The following is a 13,475-nucleotide window of genomic DNA, read 5'->3' as shown; positions in this document are numbered from 1 at the left end:
GAAATAATCAGCTTAATCTGTAGCATAGGAAACTTAATTAGCTATTGGGGGGTGGAATCTTTCTAACAAGAAGAACAGTTGAGTACTGGAATAGCTTAGCAAGGGAGCTTTTAGAATCCCCATCATTGGAAGTTGTTAAGAAGAGGCTGCACGTATACTTGCCAGGACTGATCTAGGTTTACTTGGTGCTCTTGCAGTGCTGGGAATAGACTAGACGACCTCTCTAAAACATAAATGTAGGGCCAGAAGGGAGCTAAAGGTTTCCAGTCCTCAGTGTTCAATGCAGTGATGTCCACTGGAGTCTGCAGACTCCGATAGAATAGTTCAGAGAGAGATGAACTGCACGACTTACCTACTGCTCCAGGAGGCCTCACAATACAACCCTTATGGAGGGCTCTGTAGCAGGAGAATAGTGCAGCAGACCTTGCCCACTTCATCTAGAAGCTGAGGGTCTATGTAGTGGTGCGGAGACACAGCCTACTGACATGCCTCTTGCTGTTGCATATACTCCTCCCAGTGGGAGGAGGCCCCTTGAGGCCACTCTTGAACTAAGAAGGGGGTGCTATGCTACTGGTCCTGCCATTTTTGGAGGAGGCAACTGCCACTCAGGTGGAGGGTGTGGCTATTGTGCAGGGATAGAGCCACAAAGGGTCTTTTATAGTGTTAATGGCCCCAGGTAGCATTAATCCAGCCCTGCACACTTGCAGCCCAGGTGACCTGGAGCTATGCCCAGCACTTGTAGTTGATCTGCTTGGTCCCTGGCTGCCACTTTCTCCCCAGGCTTCAAAGGTAGGTAAGAGTGGTCCTGAGAAGCCAGGAGAACTTCTGTCCTGCCTTCAGACTCTACCACTCGTGTGGCAGGGCAGCAAGCGTGTGCTGCTTATGTCAGGCACTCCCTGTTGTGGTGAAAGCAGCACAGAGGAAGCTGCAGCCAGCCCCTAGTGAAGCACAGAACAAAACATCAGGCACCTGGCTGCAGCAAAATGGCAGACCCCATGGCCAAACATGGAACTGCATGTCAGGTGAAAAGTCAGATTCCTCAGGAAATTCCATGATCTGAGCACAGAGACCTGAGTACCATTAGCACAACCTCTAATTTAGGTAAGTAGAACAGAATTACCCTGCCTGTGGCAGCTGTCTCAACTGAGGGGAACTCCAGGTGTGGGGTATTCCTGTGCTGCTAGAAACTGACAACTCTGGTTCTGTTCCAAAGCTGCAAGAAGGCTAAGGCATCCATCCCAATACATATTTGGAGAGCTGGGCTACAGACAACAAAATGAAATTCAACAAAGACAAATGTGAGTCCCTACACTTCGGGAAGAAAAACCAAATGCACAAATACAGAATGGGGGATAACTGGCTTGGCAGCAGCACTGCTAAGAAGGATCTGGGAGTTGTGGTGGATCACAACCTCAAAATGAGTCAACAATGCAATGCTGTTGTAAAAAAGGCAAATGCAATTTTGAGTTGCATCAACAGAGGCACAACATGCACGTCATGGGAGGTGATAGTACCGCTCTGCTCAGCACTGGTTAGGTCTCAGCTGTATAGAAAGGATGTAGAGAAACTGGAAGGGATCCAGAGGCGAGCAGCGGATGATCAAAGAGATGGAACGCAAGCCATATGAGCAAAGGCTGAAGGAACTGTGTCTGTTTAGTTTGGGAAAGAGGAGATTAAGAGGGGACATGATAGCTGTCTTCAAATACTTGAAAGGCTAACATAAAAAAGATGGAGACAAATTGTTTTCTCTTGCCAGAGGGATGGACAAGAGGCAATGGGTTCAAACTACAGCATAGTAGATTTAGATTAAATATCTGGGAAAATTTCATAACTGTAAGAACAGTAGGACAATGGTACAGACTGCCTAGGGAGATTGTGGAAGCTCCTTCACTGCTGGTTTTCAAGAAGAGGCTGGATAGCCTTCTGTCCTGGATGGTTTAGACAAAACAAATCCTGCATCTTTGCAGGGGGTTAGACTAGATGACCCTTGCGGTTCTTTCTAACCCTGTGATTCTATATGGAGCTCCTGTTGCCTGGTTTTAATGTGATTGAGATTTGTATTGAAACAATTACTGAAATACCAACAGTAACTTTATCTAGCACACTGGCTGCACTGCAGCCCTTTCATTATGGGTCTGAAACTCTTGTAGAAGATTTCTTAGATGCCAAGAGTCAGTGCAGAGAATCAGAACTTAATATATAATATCCAGAATAACTGACCATAGTCTCACATAGGAATGTGAACATCCCTACTGGAACTGCCATCAGCTGCTACCTTTAACACAGACCTCAAAGACAAACTAAAATGAAGTTACTATTTGCCCTTTCTCAGCATCTGCTGTTGGCTTTTTAGTCTAAGCAGACTAGCCATCTGAAAAACTCACTTCATGAGAGAATGTATTGCTCTAGAGAAGAGAAGTCTAAGTCCATAGTTAAAACAGAGCCCCAACTATATGCCTCTTCTAGCAAATTTTCTGTCCATGGATTAATCTAGGGACTATCTCAGCCTGAATTGCTCTGGAATCCTTTCCCTAGTAGAAGTCGTCTTACATGTCTTTTTTTTGTAGCTTTCTCTTTCATAAATGTGTAATCAACTCCAGTTGCTTATTTCTCTTGTCTAGAACCAACCCAGGCCCCTGGGCATGGATCCACTGTCACATTTGTGTTTGATTTGCTCAGGTTTGTATATGACCTAGTTCTATTCAGTAAGGCCGGCTTAACAGTGCAGTGCTGGGAATGGCCCCAGCTGTTAAAACCTGGGTATTCCTTCTGCAGCGATTAATTGTGGTTCAAGAATCATCTCTGGCTATGTAACATAAAATTAACAGAGAAAAATATGCAGCATCAGTGAATTTCAAGCTTTAAACAAGCTTCATCCAGCAGCAGTTCTGTTCCGTTCCAAGCCATACTGTGCACAATGAGGCCCTAAGACTTGATAGCTGGTCTCTAGTGCTACCCATAACAAACAGCTCCACACACAGATCAGGCTGGAAAATAAAACAATGTGTTTAAAAGGGACATATAGGAAAGACTGTTGAAGTGAGACACCAAGTTATTATTGTAGTGATTGGTCTGGGCCTTTTTCCATTCTAACTTCCCTCCCATTTGCGGAGCAGGATTGGAAAACAACTTATCGGGCAATAATAGTTTACACAGATTGTGTTTCCTGAGGAAAGCAGATAAATTACTGCAGCTAGGGTGGGTTATTAGCCCTAAATAAGTATTTAGAGCATGGCTAATAGATAGCATTGCTTAAATCCTAGCTGCTGGATCCAAGCACAAAGGGGATATTGCAAATAAATCTCCCTTGTAGGCACAGTTACAGCACAGTCATCTTCTCCAGACGTCAAGGAGGCTTTTGCATGATCCAGGATCAATATCAGGGATAAAATGGAGACTGAGTAGGGTGGAAGAGTGGGCAGAGAGCCAAGGAAGATGGGCGCCTGCCACAAAAAACACACCCACTCCGGGCCCGATGTCAGGGCATAGACGTTGACAAGATTCAATGTCAGCCTCTCCCCACGAGCCTGGAGGTGCATGAGGCGGCCTGGCACAATCTCGGCAACCCACAGCACTGCAGGCCATAGATCAGGAGAGAACAGGGTGGCCACCCCAGCCAAACCAATTGTGAGGTGGCTGAAATACACCCGCCACCCACTCCAGCTGCCAGCTAGTCTCAGTGGCTGGATCCATGTGGGTCTCCTGCAGGAAAGTCACAGAGTACCCCCCATCCTGAAGGAAGGAGAGCACCTGGCACCTGCGGAGACCCAACCCACATCTCTGGGTGTTCAGCATGGCGAAGATGGTTAGTGCCATAGCAAGGGCTGGGGAGGATCCTCACAGGCAGGGATGCTAGCAGCCTTTATTGGACCCCACAGCAATCCGTGACCAACCCTGAAAGCCATGTGGGAGTCATGGAAGCTGCAGGCCCGCTGGTAGGTCTCTTTACTCTCCCTCAAAATGGCCCTCATGGCCCAGAGGACGAGATAGAAATCTCCCCAGCGCTGGAGAGCAAGCTCCGCCCTATTCCTGGAACCAGGAGTATCCAGGAGAAAACAGCGCAGACTGTCTCGCAGCACATCGCGGGCAGAGGTCACAGACCCCCAGCTGTCCTCTGGCTGGGTCCCCACAACAGCCTCATGGCCTACTGAGACGGGCAGACCCCCAATGCAGCACTCGTTCTCCCAGCCCCACACAGCCCATCTCAAACCCCAGCACTGAGGACAGCAGCACAGGGAAGACAGCAGCCCCAAATGGGTCAGGAGAGGGAGAACACAAAGGCTGCCTCCGGGGGGCTATCAGAAAAAGGAAATGAGACAAACCTGGGGGTGGCAGCATATGTGTGATAAATGAAGGGGTGGAGGAGCTCCCTTTTATGGACACCCAGCCAGCCACTTAGCTATATAGTCCCTCTTGGTAGCTCTTCTCTACTTGACTTACCTGTGAAGGGTTAAAAAAGTCCCCAGGTAAAGAAAAGGGAGTGGGCACCTGACAAAAAGAGCCAATGGGAAGGCTAGAACTTTTTAAAATTGGGGAAAAAGCTTTCCCTTCGTGTTCTGTTGTTCTCCGGGAAAGAGGGGCACAGGGAGCAGTTATACTGTGAGAAGCTTTAAGCCATATTTGAAAATCATCAGATCATATCTGGAACTACTTTTAACAGCCCAAATATGTAGGTAGATCAGGAATGTTTAGAAAGACGCGATTAAGGTTATTTCTCTTTATTTCTTACTGGCTTGTGGACTCTTCTGTGTTAACCCCAGATGCTTTTGGTTTGCTTGTAACCTTTAAGTTGAACCTCAAGAGAGCTATCCTGATGCTTAATTTTTGTAATTGTTTCTTTTAAAATCTAACAAAAGCCTAAGTTTCAAATGTATTTCCTTTTTGGGCGGGAGGTTTAGTAAAATTTACCTTTTTTAAGGACAGGATTGGATTGTTGTGTCCCTAAGAGGTTTGCGCATGTTTTTAATTAGCTGGTGGCAACAGTTAATTTCCTTTGTTTTCTTTCTCAGCTCTTCCCTGAGGGGGAGGGGTGTGTGAAAGGGCTTGAGGGTACCCCACAGGAAGGAATTCCCAAGTGCTCATTCCTGGGTCCAAAGGGGTTTGCATTTGGGTGGTGGCAGTGTTTATTAAGCCAAGGTCAGAGAAACACTGTAGCCTTGGGAGGTTAATACAAGCCTGGCGTGGCCAGTATTAATTTTTAAAATCCTTGCAGGCCCCCACCTCTACACTCAAAGTGCCAGAGTGGGGAATCAGCCCCTTGACAACATGGGAAGGAGAGGGAAGAGGGGTAGGGTCAACAACAGGGTTGGGATCAGGATCTAGGACAGGGACAGGATGGGGATCAGGAACAGGAATAGAAACAGGGGCCCCATTGGCCAAGCCTTCGGGGTGCAGTGCCTCCTGACTGGGCGCAGGGGTCAAAGGGACAGACAGAGAAAATGGGCCCTCTATGGTACTGGATCCAGATAGGAGAGCACCTAAACCCAGGCCCCCAGATGAGGAAAATGGCAGCTGTCCCGCCATGAAGAGATGCCCAGGAGCCCAAGGGCTCAGCAGCCTCAGACAGGGTGCAGATTGCAGCTGGATGAGCTCAAGGGTGCCTCAAAGCTGCCAGCAGGAACAGTGGCATGGGAAGAGGAGGGGGCGGTCACTGCCCAGACCCAGGATCTCCACCAGAGGGCTGTCCTCTCCCTGAATAGCCAGAGTCGGGCCCAGGGCCTCAATCTCCCCAAAGATAGAGGTAAAGTTCCCACCTGCCACCACAAGGTCTCCCTCAGCAGCAATGCAGGCAGCAGTCACCTCAGTGCTGACAGGGGCACAGGTGGCAACCGGGTGAGGAGGGCTTTTTCCAGGGCCTCCTCTGGGGGCGGTGCCAGAAGGGGAGGGACACTGCCCTCCTCTGCTGCCACAATGACCTCGGTGAGATCCAACTGCTGGGCTCCAGCAGGGGAGGCGGCAGAAGGCCCAGCAACAGCGCACCCCCCATGGTCTTGCGGGGGGGTCTCCTCCCCCTCTTTCCTGCTGGCCGAGGGGGCACCCCCAGAGGTGGAGGAGGGCAGAGGTCGGTGCAGAATGGAGGAGTCCCCCTGCCGCCTGCTGGCACACCAGTGCAGGGGTGGCGATGGCACCCAACAGTGCAGTGGCCAGGACACAACCACAGGAAAAAGGGGGGGCAGGGGGGGGGGGGGGCAAAGAGCAGCAAAAGCATCCTACCATCCCCACTACACCCGAGAGAGGGGAGAGGAGGAGGGGAGGGAAGAAAGAAGGGGGGAGAAAGGCTGCAAGAGGGGAGGAGGGAGAGTCAAAAAAAAAAAACACATGGCGCCAATCCAGGCAAGGCGATCATAGACAACAGTAAATGTCCATCAAATACCATAAGCATCTTCTCTGAGTTAAATATTGAAAGTCCATGAGAAGGCTGTACTAGAAAATATATCGATGACTCTCTTTTTAAAGAGCAAGGAGCCAGTTTTTAGTGTCCCATGGGCTGAACAAATGCTCATCTACCATAACTGGTAGCTGACACATGAATTATGGAATGAATGTGGTTCTAGTACTGTAATTCTATAGTGATTATTCCCCCTGAGAAATCCGGGAACAGGAAAAGATACACTTTGTGCTTGCTTCACTCCACTGGAGACAGTGGAAATGACAAGATCTAAACTGGCACCGAGCTGACTAAAACTGAGCTAGCTGGGCGTAAGCAGGGAGGATGGTGCGCAGAAATTCTGCAGTCATAGCGCTTGCTTGCTCGCTCCAGGCAGGGCAATATCTGTTTCCTACAGGATATATTGAGTGTCTGAGCCTGTCAAACTGCAGATGGTCTCAAATCTGCATGGCTTTTTGGACATTCGCAAAGGTCAGGAAAACCCATGTAAACCCAGTGATTGCCCATAAGGCCAGGAGACTCTGTGATGCTGCTGTTCCCACCCCTCCTCTTTCCCCTACCTGATTGAGTAGGTAGGAGTCGCTGCATGAGGTAATTCAGATCCAGTTTTCTGTTACTCAGGGTATCCCCACGTTGTAAGTTGAATAGCATGATGGCTTTGCCTTGTATGTCCTAGTCTGGTCACCCCTGACCAGCAGAATAAAGCCCCATGTATGATGCACCAACAACATGAGTGGGGGGTGGGAAGAGACAAAGCTGCAGAACTCTTGTATTGGTCCCTCTGCTCCTCAACTCAGATCTGCCTGACTAGTTTCTTTGCACTGGAGGAGGCTAAGGGATGCGATCCTATAGTCTAATATCCCACTGCTCTTTTTGGCACCGTGCCTGAGACACCTAAAAGTCTAGCTGTCCCCAAGGGCTGTGATACACAAGGAGGAGGAGGGTGGAAATGAGAGCCTAAAATGGAACATCTACAGAAGCAATGCAGATAACTTGTTTCTGGATGGCATGTGAGGATGGAGGGGCAGACCTGGGAACTAGATAGTATATGCAGGGGAAAAGGGAACAAAGAGAGAGGGAAACAAGTGACAGGAAGAGGGGCCTGGTTAGCCTGAATAGGGGGAAGTGCACAGGAATTACAGGAGAAAACAAGGAGCAAATGTGTCTTGAAAAAGGATACTTTCTCTGCATTAAAATGGCCTAAAATTGCCCTGTTGCATGAGACTTGGCTTTCTGTTGCTTTTTAAACTTTCAGGGAACAGGAGGATTGTAGTGAGGAGACTGGCTGGCAACCTGTTACATTAAAGTACTCTGGTTGCAGCCTCAGTATTTCCTTAAGTTCATCACATCCGTAAGCCTCCAAAGCATGGTGGGGTTCCTCACCTTAGAGTATGGAGTACCCTCAGAAGGAGGTGCTGAGATTGCCAAAGGAGCTGTAGCATTGCTATGTAGTGATCAGGATAAATTATAGAACTCCAGACTTAAACTGCACTTCAAAGATCAAACCACCATACAAGATTCTCTTATGTCCAGGAAATAATAAGGGTAGGGCTACTCTGCAGCTGGCAGTGAGCCACCCAATCCAGAGAGATTGACTCAGACAAGCAAAGCTCCAGCTAGTGTGCTAAAAATAGCTGTATGGGCATTGCCTCTTGATTTCTCAAGCACATCTGAATCCCTAGTCTTGAGAATCTGAGCTCCAGCATAAGCTGCAATGGGGGGAGGGATAGACCAATGGTTTGAGCATTGGCCTACTAAACCCAGGGCTGTGAATTCAATCCTTGAGGTGTCAGCTGGGCCCTCAAGCCTCTTCCATGCGAAGGTGGAGACTTAACTTGATCTACTTTAAAGGCCTGATGAAACTTAATTTCCAATTCATGGATACTGAATTACTCACACTGTGGTAGAAGTATTTAAATTATTGTAACAACGTTTAAAAAAACTTTGCTCTCACAGCCCAACTCTTAACACAGATACTTGGCTTTGGAAGAATTAGATTTTTTTATCAGTAAAGGTCAATTTCACAGCGCACACACACAAACCAACAAAAATATTTCCATCGATAACTGACACACACATTAGACAAGAAAGAAAAAAATGCTGTTTGAGAACTTTACAGTTTATATAAAGGGTATTCGCTTTGAAGATTTTGACATGTGATGTTGACAATTTTGTCTTTTAATGGTTATAAACATTTAACTTTCTGAATCCCAAGTCAACTGTCATTAAGTTATCTGCTCCCTGCCCATAATTTCCCACAACTGTGATAACTGAAATAGATTAAAAGAAAAGCTAAACATAAACATGGACATGGAAATTTATTTTTAAAAATTGAATTCTGTCAAGCCTACTGATCTTACATGGGTAGACTGAAGTTGAGGCTTGCTGGCCTTTGGTTGTTCTGATGTTTTGTTTAGATTTTCTAACTCTTAGGGGATGCATTGCTCTAACATACACATAGCATCTTGTGGCCACCAACTTGCCTGTCTCTCCCACAAGGCCCTAGAATTGTTGACCCTGAGCTTGGGGGGATGTAGAGATGACTTGAGGGGACTGAGCACCCCAGAAGAAGCTCGGCAGTGCCAGCCAGCCACACCAGGAGGAACACGTAGAATTGCTCCAGAATGCTTGTGCCACCTGAACAGCCCCTATCTGCTAGACACATTGGTTGTGCTTTGAAGGGTGGCACAGCTGCATAATTCCCCAATATTCTAGTGGTTAAATACACAACCTGGGTGTTGAAATCTATGGGGAGGTTCCTCAGAGCTGCTGTTTCTGAAGGATGCCTCCCTGTCGAAGCAACTCCTCTATCAGCATCATCATAGGGTACTGCAAAGGAAGTGTAAATTCTATAGGGAAGGGAAGAAATGAACAAACTGAAGCTACTTCATAAACAAAAGGGAAGCCTTGTTGACAACACTGGTACGTAATTAAAAGTTAAACCTGTACTTTCCGAATCGTGCTTCCCTCTTTTCTTGAGCCAATTGATTAACTGTGGCAAGTCTGAACAAATCTTCCTGTAGCAATTCTGAGCTTCCTTCCCCTTGTTCTAGTATTCAAAGCAGTGACATAGTAAGCGTTCTTGTTCCATGCTTAAAACTTGTGTATGATCCCCCCCGTCTCCCCGTCCCCCAACCAGGATCCAGTGCCAGTGAAGAGCTCCTACTGTTTAAATCTCTTCTGCATCTCTAGAATTCTTTTTTTGTAACTAGGGTGACCAGACAGCAAGTGTGAAAAATCAGGACAGGGGGTGGGGGTAATAGCAGCCTATATTAAAAAAAAACCCAAAAATCGGGACATATGGTCACCCTATTTGTAACAGGTGATGGTAGATTTCTACTTAATGGAAACATCCTGAAATATCCTCCGGATATTTGTAAGTGTGTCATGGGATCGGGATACAGCTAGCTATTTGGCTAGTATTTATGTAAATTTCAATCTTCTGGAGTAGATGACATTACACCCCTCAAAAATGCACCAGGTGCAATCTGATCAATCAAGGTTTTGCCTCTGTGTTTCTTCAGGGGACATACTAACCCAGAAAAGGCCTGGCGCAAGATCTAGTTCAGTGGACACTTGGGGATCCACTGTAATAAAAATATTGAGTAATAACAGTTTAATAAATCCTGAAAATATTAATTGGCATAACCTGTTTGGAATCTCAGCAGCTAGTTGTTTCTGGGTACCAGAAACAAGAGGTGAGTCTCAAAAAAAATCTCAGATCTGAGAATATTACATCTAAAACTGGAGTGATGCAAAGCCTACTGTAGCAGCCATCTTTCTTATCTTCCTGACTAGACCAGGAGGTCTCTAAAGCTTTTATTGATGCCAAATAACAGGACTAGATACATTGTCATCTTTTGGAGATAAACTTGAGCCTTGATCCAAAATCACTGATGGATGGACAGAGTGGAGAGACTGGATAAAGTAAAAGGCAACATGGAACTTTTAGACCTTCCCAATGGAGGGAAAGACTTTAAATTAACATTTCTAGATCAGAGCTCTAGAGACGGCAAATCATGGAATTAAAAACAAAAATAATCCATTCTACAGAAAGCGGAAATCTTCCTTAATAAAAATCTTAACTAGGCTAGTTTTAAATAGGCTACTCAGCACTCGGCCGCTTAGATGACCTATAGTGGATTGGGTAAAGGTCTATGAGCCTCAATTGGGGGATTAACATGGAAGCTGTATTTCAGTCTTAAATCCTTACAGATAAAGTGAATTACTGGCCTCTAAAATGGCAAACGGTTTGGTGTGGGATGGTAATTTCTGGGACGTATACAAATAATGGGTGTGTGTGTGATATGTTGGGCTCTCCTCATAGCGGGGAAAGGATAAAACTTCATACCCTCTATTTACATAAACATAGGTGAGATGCTAGTGTGTCTGGCTTAGGGAAACTGACGGGTGATCACTGGATTTATGGTTTATTACAATCATCTGTAACCCACTAACCCCCTCTTTTTGTTCTAGGACTGCAGAGTTGTTAACGGGCCACTCTGCCTTGAATGGTTCTCTTACAATGTGTGCTAACTACTAATGCTAAACAAACTTGCATTTTGCTGTGAGGCTCAGAGTACCTTTCCCAGACCTGAGGAAGAGTTCTGTGTAAACTCGAAAGCGTGTCTCTCACACCAGCAGAAGTTGGTCCAATAAACGTTTGCCACATCCAACAAAGTGGGTATTCACCCACGAAAGCTCACGCTCCAGTATGTCTGTTAGTCTATAAAGTGCCACAGAACTCTTTACTCTAATAAAAGATTTATTTAAGCCACATTTGTTTCTCACCCACCTTGTCTCTCTAATATCTTGGGGCTGACGCATCTACACGGAACTGACACCAGGGCAGACTTGCATATAGAATCTAGGAGTCACTTGTTGTTGTGCTGTCATTTACAGGGCTAGATTAAGACTAAAAATGATCCGGATTAACCCAAAAGTGTAGGGCATATTTGGAGGTGACTTGTGTATACTCAGGGATTAAAGTTGAAATTTAAGGCTTCTTCTATCTTAATTCGGTCATAATTTATATTTTACTGGGAGAGTATTCAGAGCTATCATGTAAAAAGAGAAATAAACATTTCTGAGGGGAGGTGTGAATCTGTTAAGAGATGGGATTGAAGTGCCTTCAAGCATATCCAACTAAGGCACTTCACCCTGCAGATGACTATTTCATGAAAGAAACAATGATAAAACACAGCAATTAAATATTGGCAAGCAAGAAGACTAAACTTTGTCCAAGCTTTTCCAGTAGAGACACTGCAGTAAAAGGTTGCCTTCTTCTTTTCTGCTAAAAGCACTGCATTGGCAATGACGCTAAAATTCAGCGGTTACCAATCAGTAAAAAAAAAAGTCTCAACATAAATGCTGATTGGACTAGTTTTTGACAAACTAATGATGCATTATGAACTTTTGGCAGTGAAATCTGTATCCACTTGAAATAGACCCATAAAGGGGATAAGCATATGCTTAAAACTTTCGTTAACTCATCCCTCCCCATAGAACATAACTTGTGCCTCGCTGTTTGACAGGTTAGATTCTGAAATGTTAAATTTTGAAAAAGTGTCCTTACAATTTACTTGTTCCTGTTTGCTCTTTACATCTGACTTTCTGGCAGGCAGGTCCTGAGGAGCAATTTTCCTTCTTGATCCTTCCAAAGTAAATACAAACATGAAAAAATAACAGATCACATTTGAAAAATTCTTACAAATAGTGGATGGATTGAGGCAGAAGGATGAGCAACTTAACAGTAGATCTCACTGCAAAAGATTGGTAGGGGTGTGGCATCCAAGTTAACATATATTGAACCTGCTAATACTGAAACTTTACCAAGGAAAGCTTTCTCCACCTCATCTAAAGCCCCCTGAAATCAATGAAAAGTCTCCCATCAAGCTTTTTATCAGGCCTTTACACAGAAGTTCCGAATACAGTACAGGTGTCTGCATTCGTGTATAGGCAAGCCTCTAACTTCCACAGACCAGTGAACTGTCACTTACCCTGGCAAAAAACAAATGTGACTTAAATAAATTCAGGTGTGGTATAAATAGGTGCAAGTGGCTCAACTTCAGTGCTGGTGAGCTTAAATCCTGTCTGAAGTTAAATCGTTGATTTCAATGAATTATCCAGATCATCTCCATAGTAAATGAGCAGAATTTCACCCTGTATTACCCTGAACTCTTCCTGAGGTGCTTATTAGGGTAGAGCCCTAATAAGGGTCACGGATGGATAATTGGAACCAAAATCAAATGCAGAGCAACAAACTCCATATTCTATGTAAAGGCTAAGCTTGTATATCAAGTGTTGACATTGTCCTTACCATGCACTAGGTGCGGTACACTTACATTAACAGCAAGCTGTAGACAGCCAGCTCACATCTGCTGAGACTTGTAGCAATTTTCACAGCAATGCATTCAGTTCAAAGCTACTTTTCAGTGTGGAGGGATACTGCCAGATGCACATTGCTGAAAGGGCTTGGGGGGAAGTGTTTCTCTGGAAACAGAATCTATTGATATTGTTCAAGGGGTAACGCAGAGCCAGTCTCACCACAATTTACTTACATGCAAAAAGGGTAGGAAACTGCAAATAGTTAGCTGATCACCTGAGTGAAGTTCATGGAATGTATTCAGACAGGCTGGATTGGCCACGACCGCAACATTTCACTGGCCTTGTAAGCTAGAGGAGTGAATAGACAAAATGAGTGCATTCAGTCTGTGAATACATGAAATATGTTGGGGGGCGGGGGCGTCAGACACGACTAAACCTTTCCAGTCATCTGGATGGTACAGAGTCTGCAGACAACGAGGGAGGGGGAAATCCGTGTTTTACTCAAGCATTTCAGGGGGCATAGTGGAATCAAGGCTCAGCTCCCTGCCCCCTTGTTTCCTCAAGGTGGCAAATAATCCAATAGAAGGGAATGATTTTGCACCAGACCCAAAAGAGGGTAGTCCAAGCAAAGGGATAGGAAGGGGAGGGTATTGGAAACGGTTACAATGTACAGGGGTTATCCTGGCCCTGCTCTGAGGGAAGGCCTATGATCGAGGTCCTCTTTGGGCAGTCTGCAAAGAGCCAGCCTGGAAAAAGGAAG

Source organism: Mauremys reevesii, linkage group 11 (assembly GCF_016161935.1).
Source record: "Mauremys reevesii isolate NIE-2019 linkage group 11, ASM1616193v1, whole genome shotgun sequence".
NCBI classification, from domain to species: Eukaryota; Metazoa; Chordata; order Testudines; family Geoemydidae; genus Mauremys; species Mauremys reevesii.
Note: the sequence above shows the minus strand (reverse complement) of the source record.